Genomic DNA, 12,338 nt, shown 5'->3' with positions numbered 1-12,338 from the left:
ACGACTTAGCGCATCTGCAACCACATTGGCCTTACCCGGATGATATTTAATTTCACAATCATAATCTTTGATCAACTCTTGCCACCGTCTCTGACGCATATTCAATTCTTTCTGTGAGAAGATATATTGCAAACTCTTATGATCTGTACAAATAACACAATGAGTTTCATACAAATAATGTCTCCACAGTTTCAAAGCAAACACTACTGCAGCCATTTCAAGATCATGCACTGGATAATTCTTCTCATGAACTTTCAACTGTCGCGAGACGTAGGCGATTACTTTATCTCTTTGCATTAATACACAACCCAACCCAGCATAGGATGCATCACAGTATACCACGAAGTTGTCTGAACCTTCTGGTAAAGCTAACACCGGTGCCTGACACAGTAGCTGTTTCAAAATCTGAAAAGCCTTTTCCTGTTCATCAGTCCATCGAAAGGCTACATCTTTACGAGTCAACTTAGTCAATGGACCCGCTATTTTAGAGAAATCTTTGATAAACCTGCGATAATAACCAGCCAATCCCAGAAAACTCTTAATCTCAGTCGGAGTCCTCGGAGAATTCCAATTGATTACCGCTTCTATCTTTGTCGGATCAACTTTTATACCCTCGGTACAAATCACATGACCCAAAAACTGCACTTCACGTAACCAAAATTCACACTTTGAAAATTTTGCAAATAGTTGCTCACGTTTTAACAAGTTCAAAACCAACCTCAGATGTTCAGCATGTTCACTCTCTGTTTTCGAATACACCAATTTGTCATCAATAAACACAATCACAAACTTATCTAAGAATGGACGACACACTCTATTCATTAGATCCATGAAGACTGCTGGCGCATTCGTCAACCCAAAAGGCATGACAAGAAATTCATAATGACCATACCTAGTTCTAAACGCTGTTTTCGGTATATCTGATTCAGCAACACGAACCTGATGATATCCGTATCGTAAGTCTATCTTAGAAAAGAATGAAGCACCCTGTAACTGATCGAACAAATCGTCTATTCGAGGTAACGGATACTTATTCTTCACTGTTCTTTTGTTCAATTCACGATAATCAATACACATACGCATTGACCCATCTTTCTTTTTAACAAACAATACCGGAGCACCCCATGGTGAAGAACTCGGTCGGATAAACCCATGATCTAATAGTTCTTGAATCTGTGACATCATTTCACGGATTTCAGACGGCGCTAATCGGTATGGAGCTTTTGCAACTGGAGTTGTTCCAGGAACCAATTCAATCTTATATTCAACTTCCCTTACCGGCGGCAGACCTGGTAACTCATCTGGGAACACTTCGGGAAATTCTGATACTACTGGAATATCGGCCACTGTTCCCTTTTCTTTCTTCGCATCAATCACATACGCAAGAAACGAATCACAACCCTTTTCCATCGACTTTTTTTGCTTTCATCATGGTTATCAACGGAAAATTATACCCGCCCCGCTCCCCTCGGGCCACAACACGGGTTCCATCGGTCAAACGAAAGGTAATCATTTTCCTATCACACTTAATATTAGCCCTAAGCGAGCTCAACCAATCCATTCCTAATACTAAATCAAAGCTAGGAATAGGTAACACTAAACAAGTCACCGGGAAAGACTTCCCTTCAATCTCTATACAAACCCCAGACACATATGTTGTGACTGGTGTGATCTTACCATCGGCTACTTCTACACTAACCGGCTTGGGTAACACATTAGCTAGTAAATTCAACTTAGCATAGAAATCTAGGGATATAAAACACCTATTGGCACCACAATCAAACAATACATGAGCAGGTATTGAGTTGATTAGAAACATACCGGTGATCACTTCGTCGGTTGCCACAGCATTCTCAACTGACATCTGAAAAGCTCTAGCCTCTGCTGTTGGAGGGTTCTTCCTCTTCTGCCCACTCGAGGCAGTTGACCCTACGGCTGATGCTGAACGCGCCCCTGACCCTGCCCCGGAACTACCACTCTTCGATGGACAACTAACTGCACGATGCCCTGGTTTATGACAACTCCAACATACACTATTCGGATACGGACATGCTGAAGACTCATGCCCAACCACACCACACTTTAAGCACCTTCTTGTAGCCTCAGAACACTGACCACTGTGAGAAGATCGGCACGTGTGACACCAATTCCCTTTACCTGATCCAGATCCAGTACTACTCTGACCACTTTTACCCTTCGATTTAAACCCACTAGACTTCTTAAATTTAGATCCTGATTGACCAGATACTTGTCCACCTTGTTGTAGCACATTACCAAACATTCTGTTTCTGGCAGCCTGAACATCACTTTCTACCATCTTAGCCATCACAACAGCTTGAGACAATGATGTAGATGTTCTAACAAAAGTTCTGTACTCAGGCAGAATGATATTAACAAAATGCTGGATACGAGACGCTTCGTCTGGCACCCATTGTTGTACAAACCTCAGTTTATCCATAAACTTCTCTACTACCTCATCGATCGTCATTTGAGGTGTCATCTTCATTTCAAGAAACTCAGTCTTGATTCGGTTCATATCAAATGGATTACAATATTGTTCACACACCTTCCCATGAAACTGCTCCCATGTGATCATACTCACTTGCTCTTTTGGTATACTAGAAATCAAAGAATCCCACCAAATCATAGCCCTACCTTTCAACAGTCTACTAGCATATGTTACCTTCAGCTCAGGTTCACACTGACACGCTTCAAATACCCTTTCAACTTCTCGCAACCAATTGAGAGTTACAGTCGGATCAGTACTTCCAGAGAACTCAGAGGGTTTGCAATCACGGAAGTTCTTATAAGTACACTTTTTGGGTGGTTGCATGTAAGGTTGTTGGAACATTTGCATTTGGTATGGATTCATCATCATGAGATTTTGGTAAGTAAAAGTGTTTTGCGGTGGCATATAATATTGGTTAGGTATTTGATTCTGAAACTGGTTCTGGTGCACATTAGGTATCGTTTGGGATTGCGCGGTTGGGAATCCAGGTGGTGTATCATCATTTCCAGAATGCCTTGCCAATTCAAGCTCATTAATTTTATCCTCGGCCTCTTTTAGCTTACTTTCTAATTGAAGGATGTAACTACTCTGATCATCATCAGACTCAACACCCTCTTCTGGTGCTCTAAATGTTCCGGGGTTTGATGGGCCAGTTGCGTTTCTATCAGCCATACCTGTGCTACAAAACAGCTTACACAAAAGCTTAGTGGATAACAGTTAGTTCAATCACAACTAACACACGTATATCCTATTTTCACTTAGCCCCCACTCCCACAGACATGTTTGACTTGCCTCAGGGTTTGGGAACAAAATACGCGCACGTATTTGCTGCCAAACCATGCTCTGATACCAACTTGTAACACCGGCCATTTTTTTTTTTAACACACAGCGGAAGACTTTATTAACAAACACACTATAAGTCGCGTCATTACATTAATCTGAGTAATTAAGTTTAAGTTTACACAACGGTGTTACGTTATTACAAAACATTATTTATACAAAAGTTCACATCAGAGTTGGGTTGTCAAACATGTCTTCTGCATCCATACCCATCCCGACTAGCAGTACCTAAACCTGCAAAGGGGGAAACATGTGGGGGATTAGCGCACCGCTAAGTGAATGGAATCTATCTAACAGATATAGCTTAAGCCACACACAAGCTATATACATCAACAATACCTGCTAACTACCAACTAGCATACAATAAGACAATACGAGGATCGGCGGCTTGTACGAGCACACGACTCCCAGCTGATCGGGCCTGAGTCTACTGATAGTCCCTGCTACTCAATTCACAGTATAGTTATCCAGATGCAGGGGGTGCATCGTTCACACTATACTCCACAATTAGTAGCCTATGGACCCAACCTCCCCTAGGCACGGTTGACCTCATACGGACTCTAACCTCTCCTAGGCACGGTCTCGAGTCCCCAGTCTCCCTAGGCCCGACTGGTGCCATTCACACAGTGTACACAAAATTCACATACAACATCAGGCAACGATATTATTATTCTAACATGGCAATTTCTACACTATGCATGGTAAAAGAGTCAACCACAGTAGCATGATATGCTACTTAAACTCTATCCGTAGATAGACCCACTCACCAATTACCAGCAACTGCTCAGTTATTATTTCTGAGCTTCTTCCTTGTCCTTATCTCCTGAGAACAGCAAAAACCAAGTTAGAATAGTGTTCCCATCAAGATTAGACACACAGACAGCGAATTATAGCAAATTAGTAAAAATTTGCGTCCACTAAAATTTTCATGCTTAACACTTATGCACTTTCAAAATTTACATCCTGAACACCAAAATATAAACGGGCAGCATAACGGCTAGAATTCCACACTTAGTAAGAATTTCACTGTCTAAGACCATCGGTCGATGGTCCCATCCATCGGCCGATCGTCAACACACCATCGGTCGATGGTCTCCCCCAATCGGTCGATCGTCAAAATTACATCCGCTGGTCAGAAATCATTCACCATCGGTCGATGGTCTCGTCCATCGGCCGATCTTCCTCACCATCGGTCGATGGTCAACGACCATCGGTCGATGGTCAACGACCATCGGCCGAAGGTAGTTCATCAGCTGCAACAGCAGCAAAGTGACGGGTTTCAACCCAAAATCACCAAATCTCGACTTTAGACACGTTTTTGACCTCAAAACTGAACACAACTCGTACACTAAACTTTTTGGAACATAAACCCAGAACATTCAAACACAAACAACATCAATTTCTACCAATTTGACACAAAACCCCATTTTCATAAAACTTGACTAAAACACCCATTTTGACACTGATTTGATCACGAAATTAAACAAACTTTACCTTGTTAGAATCACAACAACACAAGGAACGATTTGACACTAAAATCAAGCTTCAATTCGAGATCAAATGATTTAGGGTTGAGATGGAGATGGTGAAGTTTAGGTTAGGTGAATGTGTGAGTGAGAGGAAAGTTCAGGAAACCTCAAGAAAAGAGCTGGTCACTAGCTTATATTTGTGTTAAAACACAATACCCCATCACATACGGGTATTTACCAGTTATCTGATATCTTTCGCACAAGATTAGGTAACCCAAACGAGGTCCAAATAAAATAAACAAACCTGTTCTGGGACCCTTGTCACAAACTGGTCACAACACAATTATATTAAAATACTAATAAAATAATTAAAATAAAAAGCACTTAAGACTAAGCACAAACCCTAAAGGCAAAAATAGACAACTTACAACTAGCCCGGGTTTCAGTCTGTTACACTTAGGGTTTTTTCTCTACACCGATTTTGCACGACGACTTGGGGTTTATCTTCTACACCAATTTAGCAGTAACAAAACAAGAGATATTAACAACTAATTCTTCTCAATTTCATTTTATTTCACTATTTCTCACTTACAAAGGTATGATTTCTTCTCGATTTTTACTTTATCTCACTTACAAGTTTCTTAGTCGGAATTCGTGATTCCACAGGTCATTAAATAAAATGACTATAACCTTTACATTCACTTAATACCTAAAACATTTTATTAAACTGTTTCGTGTAAACAAACCCGTGATTTCACGGGTCATTTCACTAGTTAATAAAATATAATTTTAAATTATAGGGTAGATTAACGAGTAAAAACAAAATTTATAGTGTAGATTAACAAGTAAAAACTAAAATTATGCGTAAAATTATAGTGTAGATTAACGAGTATAAACTATAAATTAATAACATCTAATTTAATAACTAGTTGAGTGTAAATTATAATGTAAAATAACGAGTAAAAACTAAAATTACGCGTAAATTTCTTAATTTATTAAGTTAGATGTTATTAATTTATAGTTTTTACTAGTTAATCTAATTTTAAATTATAGTATAGATTAACGAGTAAAAACTATAATTAATAACATTCAATTTATAGTGTTGAAAATTTTTAAAAATCCTTTTAAATTTAAGAGCCAGTGGTGTTGATTTTAGAGCCCGTTCGTTTGATATGTTTTTAATTATATTTAACTTATATACGACGTAAAAGTTATATTATATTACAATTATTTTTTGTAATAAAAATGTTACCCGCGAATTTAATTTTTAAAAAATTGGTTAGTCGTTTCAGCAAAATAAGGGTATTCAGAGGAGTCGGCATGTATAATTAATATTATAATATTTATATTTGTATGTTCACAAATATTTTAAGCACTTACAGTATAAATTCAAATCACTTCCATATTTATTGTTAAAAATGAAAGCTCCGTTGGTAGTGCATCGAAGCTCCGTGTTGAATAAAATTTATTGCGTTTAGTTCGTAAAATTATTTCGAGTTGAACGGTGATGACGGTAGAACCTAACTCATGGCGAACAAAAGGATAAATCCTTTCGAAAAATTTGATGGATTTTGTTTGATGAATTTAAATTAAATAGTCAATTAACTTTTATACCCCTGAAGTTATCTTTTATATCCTTGATAAATTACAATTAGTAACCAAGTGTGAGGGGAGTAAACTATTCATTGAAGGAAAAGATAGAAAACAAATCAGACACACACACACACATATATATATATATATATATATATATATATATATATATATATATATATATATATATATATATATATATATATATATATGTATATGTATACATATATATATCATTAAGCATTTGTCTAAATGTCCAACAGCCCGTCATTTTCGGTCCATATAGGAGAGAGAATTGTCTTACAAAAAACCTATAGATATACAACTTTTGTTGCTATTTGTTTTACCTCACACCAAATATATACATACAATACATACACCACGTCACCATCCCACATGGCTAAAGAAAATCTGATAAGTTTGAATTCAAAATCTATACTTTTAAACCAAAAGGACACTTTTTCAACTAATCATAATTTCCAAAGGCATTATGAATATAAATATTAATTTTTTACTATAGAAAGTGGTGAGAAGATTTGCTTTTTTCAAAAATATACTCAAGTGCACACATTTACCAAGATATTTTTAGTTGACATACCTGATACTACCTTAATCCCGTCCATTAAACGATTATTTTCAAAATCATCTTTGTTATTTTGAATTCAAATTCTCTCTCGATTTCAAATTCGATAAATCTCCAAGTTTAATTTTTTCACTCAACTTCAATAATCGTGGTGTTTTTTTAATGATTATTTTTTAACTTATGTTTCTTTTCATTTTAGTTTTAAATAATGGCCACATCGAAGAATATCATTAAGGTTTCAGAGATTGATGGACGGGAAGTTAATTTTACCATTAAAAGTAAAGTCGTTCGGGCCCTTCAAAAGCTGGGATATGGTTACGATGAAGGCAAGCCCACTTTGGAGCTAATAGTTTCGGATGAGGAGGTTTGTGTTCATGGTCTTTTTTAGTAGATTTCGTACATCTCTTTTCATTTTAGAACCTTTTTATAATTTCTTTTGTATTTTTTTTCTCCATATTAGGGCAGATAATTTTTGAATTTCAGTTTACAATGTGACATTTTACTTAATACATTAACTTTAATAGCAACCATAAATAATTTATTTTATTTATATATTTTAAATTAAAGTTAATCTATTATTATCATTGGTATTATTTTAGATGTGATAAGTAGAATTACTTACATCACTTTGGCTGAGGAATCTTCTAAGCATATTACGTTGGAGCTGAAATATTTGGATTATGTTTTACAATAATATTTATGTCTAACATATATATTTTATTTAACTTATTGAAATTTAAAATATATTCATCATATCTTTTTCCTTATTTACTTAGTGTCCTTAATCTGAGCTGCACTATATGTGTAACACCCCATCAGAACACACTAATTGAATATTAACTTCTGGTCTCATAGTTAACGGTCACGCCCTCTATATGAGACGTTTTCTGAAAAATAATCGCATTTTTTTCAAAAGCATTGTCATTAAAGTAAATTAATCTGAAACATTTAATGTAATGGCAATAGTAAATAATCCATAAACATTTTTTATAAGAAACAGTTTTAAATGCGATTGATATAGTTCTTGACATAAATATCCATGCTAGACTCCAATCCAGTGTATGCACCACGTAAGCACATAGTCATCAAAGCAATGCGGAAGCTAAATATCTTTAATAACCTGAGATAAAACATGAAAACGATCAACAAAAATGTTAATTGAATCTACAGGTTTAAGTAAATCAGTTTATCTTTGTTAGACCACGAGATTTAGTCCAAAGCAGTAAAACTTATACAACAGTTATGAGCACTTGAATATAAAGCTTTAACCCGCGGATAGCTTAAATTTGCTACACGTCTTCCTTTACCCCATATTGCAAACGCTGATCAAGCATTCAGTTACAAAGATATAAGCACCCAGTTCATTGAGTGAGGTTTGTCAAACCTACGGTACCGTCCTTCTAGTTCAAGCCTTTTAAAGTAATTAATATATTTAAGCTAGAGGCTTTTGGATTGAACTCATTGTGTATATTCAGTTTTGTACTCATGTCTAATGCGTAAAACAGTTTAAAATAACATGTTATCTCATCCCAAAAAGTAATAGTGTATGGGACTGTAGACTCACTTGTGATTTGAGGAGGGTAAATAACAAGATTTTTCGATAAATTAAAAAATAAGACTTGGCCTTCGACAAGATTCACGAACCTAAAACAATTATATATATATATATATATATATATATATATATATATATATATATATATATATATATATATATATATATATATATATATATATATATATAATACAATTATATTCATATAATATTTTCAATTACGTGTGATGATTTAAGTTGTCAAGTTAAGAGTCCAATGTTAGTAGTCCAAATATAGTCCAATAGTTCAATAGTCCAATATATAATCTTAGAATTTAATCAAGACGTATTGTTCAAGACTCAATCACGACCCATTGTACACGTGTTGTCTTAGAAATAACCCTTACATATTGTATACTTGGTGTCTTATGATTTTTTCCGAACGTATTGCATACATATTGTCTTAACTAATCAAGACTATATTATATTGTCTCGGAATTAACTAAGACTAGTATATTACAAGGAAATAGTCATGACATGTTTAAATACATGTAGGATATATGAAAAGTTAGCTAGGATATGGTTAGTATAGTGATAATGCTAAAAACGAACATATATTACATAGCATTATCCTTCAAGAAAGACAAACTTTTAGTTGCAATTGTTCAATTTACAAGTGATATTCATTTAAATAATAAAAGGTGAAGACAAAAGACAGATTCGACGCTTTGAAGACGCAAATGACCAAAAAGCTAAAAAGTACAAAGTACAATCCAAGTGGTTAAATTTATTGATAAGAAACGTCTCAAAATTACAAGAGTACAAGCCGCAAAACGCAAAGTACAAGATATTAAATCGTACGAAAGGACGTTCAAAAATCCGGAACCGGGACAGTAACCAACTATCAACGCGCGACGCAACGGACCTAAAATTACAAGTCAACTATGCACAAGAATATAATATAATATATATATAATTATATAAAATTATATATATTATATTATATATATTAAATAAAACGTCGGCAAACAAGAAAAACAAAAATATGTGAGCTGTCCCAGGCCCCCATGCGATCGCATGGGAATAACACTCCCAGGCCATGCGTATGACAACCCGGAAATTTCCAACCAAATTTAAACTTTAATCTTTATATGTTTCCGACACGATAAGCAATATTTGTTAAGTTAAATTGCAAGAATTTTAAACTATGTTCATACATTCATTCAACCTCGACCAAGTTCCAACGATTCATTAACCATTAAATGAATATGATTATATATGTATATGTGTATATATATTATAACTTGAAACGTAAACAAAATATTAGATTAAATACTTTATATGATTGTATCTGTTTCAAAATGTTTATCAATGGAATTAGAAGATAAGATCAAATGATTGAATTATCAAATATATTGAATTATGATTACAAGTCTCTGTTGAAAGGCCCACGTTGATTTGAGAAATCTTTCCATTTTAACAATATTCGGAAAATGGTAAAGTGATTTATAAATAAGAACAAATTGTCAATCATTGAGAAATAGACAAAGGATAGTGGAAGATTGAATCTCATAAAGACTCGATTGATCTATTTAGTTTCAAACGTACAAAAACGTTTTCAGTTTAAAAAGAACTTTATTATTAAAAAGTATATAACTTTTATAAATATCTAGAACCACTTTTGACAACACATTACTTAACTAGTATGATAATGATAACGATATTTATATTTTATTTTATTAAATATATATAACGATTTAAATTAATATTATATATATTTATACGCGTATTATACGTACATAGTTTTATACTTTTACTATACTTAAACTTTACCTTTACTTTATTTTTACTTTACTTTAACTTTAATAATTCACTTTAATAATTCAATTTAATAATTCATACTTTAATAATTCATACTTTAATAATTCACTTTAATAATTCATACTTTAATTATTCACTTTAATAATTCATACTTTAATAATTCACTTTAATAATTCATACTTTAATAATTCACTTTAATAATTCAAAAATCTATTATAAATAGAATTCAATAGGTTTCATTATTTCATAGAAACTTAAAAATATTTTTCTCTAAACTCTCTCAATCGATTTACATATATATATTTACTCAGTATTATTTCAAGATATTATTAGTATACATAAAATATTACGACGGAGTGCTGTCCGAGTGATTTCGAAATTGTTTTTCGAGTAGGATAGGGTTAAGGAAATTATGGGTTATAGCTATGGAGGTGATTGAGTATGGTTCATGGGTATGCTCGTGAGGTCAATATAGTGTTTATCATTTCCATTGCGTCTACGTACCTTTCCTGCAATATTGAATCTCAATATTGATACGTGAGTACTCATAATTTAACATTTACATACTAATAGTGTATCCCTGACTAGTGCTCGAGTATTTAGGATTATGCATGCTTATACTTTTGATATTGCCCTTAGACAGGTTAGGTTGAATATTGAATTAGTTACACTTGCGGTTGAGATAAGGTATAAGATATGCATGTCCTTGGAAAGCTAGCGAAAAATTAAGGACTTTTCCTTTAGATATCGAATGGTTTCGATGAATGGATTAGAAGTTATAATCAATTGAATTTTCGATATTTTTATTAAAAATGATTATTATTATCGTCGTTTTTATCGTCGTTCTAGTTTTATCTTATTATTATCATTATTATTATCTTTATCAATAAAAGGGATTTATCATTAAAAATTGTTATTTTTTTTATTATTACTATCGTTATTATCGTTAAAGTTATAATTAGTATTATTATTATCCAATTATTATTATTATTATTATTATTATTATTATTATTATTATTATTATTATTAGTATTATTATTATTATTATCATTATTAATGTATATATCATTATTTAAAAATGGTTATTGTTATTGTTATTATTATTATTACTATATTATCATTAAGATAATTATTAGTATTATCGTTAATAATGTTATAGTAACTATCATTATTAATATTAGTGTAATTAAAACAAATATTTGTAACACCTAATTATTTTGATTACTATTATTATCATTATTATGAACACGATATAAAAGACGATTAAAAGCTATTAAACCAAACGATTAGGAAATAATGAGTAAGAGTATCATGATGAAATTAAAATATTATAAGATATTGATTTAGATAAAATTATCATTCTTATTATTTTTATCATTACTATTATTATTAAAAGTATCGTTAGTATTAAAACTATCGTTTTAACAAAAATTATCATTTTAATAGAAATGTCACTGTTACTATAAAATATCATTATTATTATTATTATTTTAAATAGAATTAATATTTTAAAGATAATATTAAAAATTATCGTAAATATTAAAGTTATCATAATTAGAATTATCGTTTTATCATAATGTCATCTTAGTAATTATAAATATTGATATTTTTATAATAATAATTATTATTACAAAATAATACAACTTTTACTTACTATCATTATAGATATTATTTTATCAAATAAATATGTGATACAAACATATTTTACTACGTGTAATAACTTACTTTAATAATACCTATCATATTATCTTTATGATATTAAATGAACCCTATAAATTTTATTACTTAATAAATATAAAAGTATATTATATTATATAAATTTAATATAAAATTTTATTTATTAATAAATAAATTATATTATTTACTCTAATAAATCTTTTAAAAATATTTAAAAATATAAAACGACGATATTTAAACTATATATTAATCATATATAGATTTTTGAAAATTATTTTGAGTCAAATTTACTTTTGTTGACTTTTGCATATT

Source organism: Rutidosis leptorrhynchoides, chromosome 6, assembly GCF_046630445.1.
Source record: "Rutidosis leptorrhynchoides isolate AG116_Rl617_1_P2 chromosome 6, CSIRO_AGI_Rlap_v1, whole genome shotgun sequence".
In the NCBI taxonomy this organism is placed as follows: domain Eukaryota; kingdom Viridiplantae; phylum Streptophyta; class Magnoliopsida; order Asterales; family Asteraceae; genus Rutidosis; species Rutidosis leptorrhynchoides.
The sequence above is the reverse complement of the archived record's forward strand: the minus strand, read 5'-3'. Positions refer to the sequence as shown.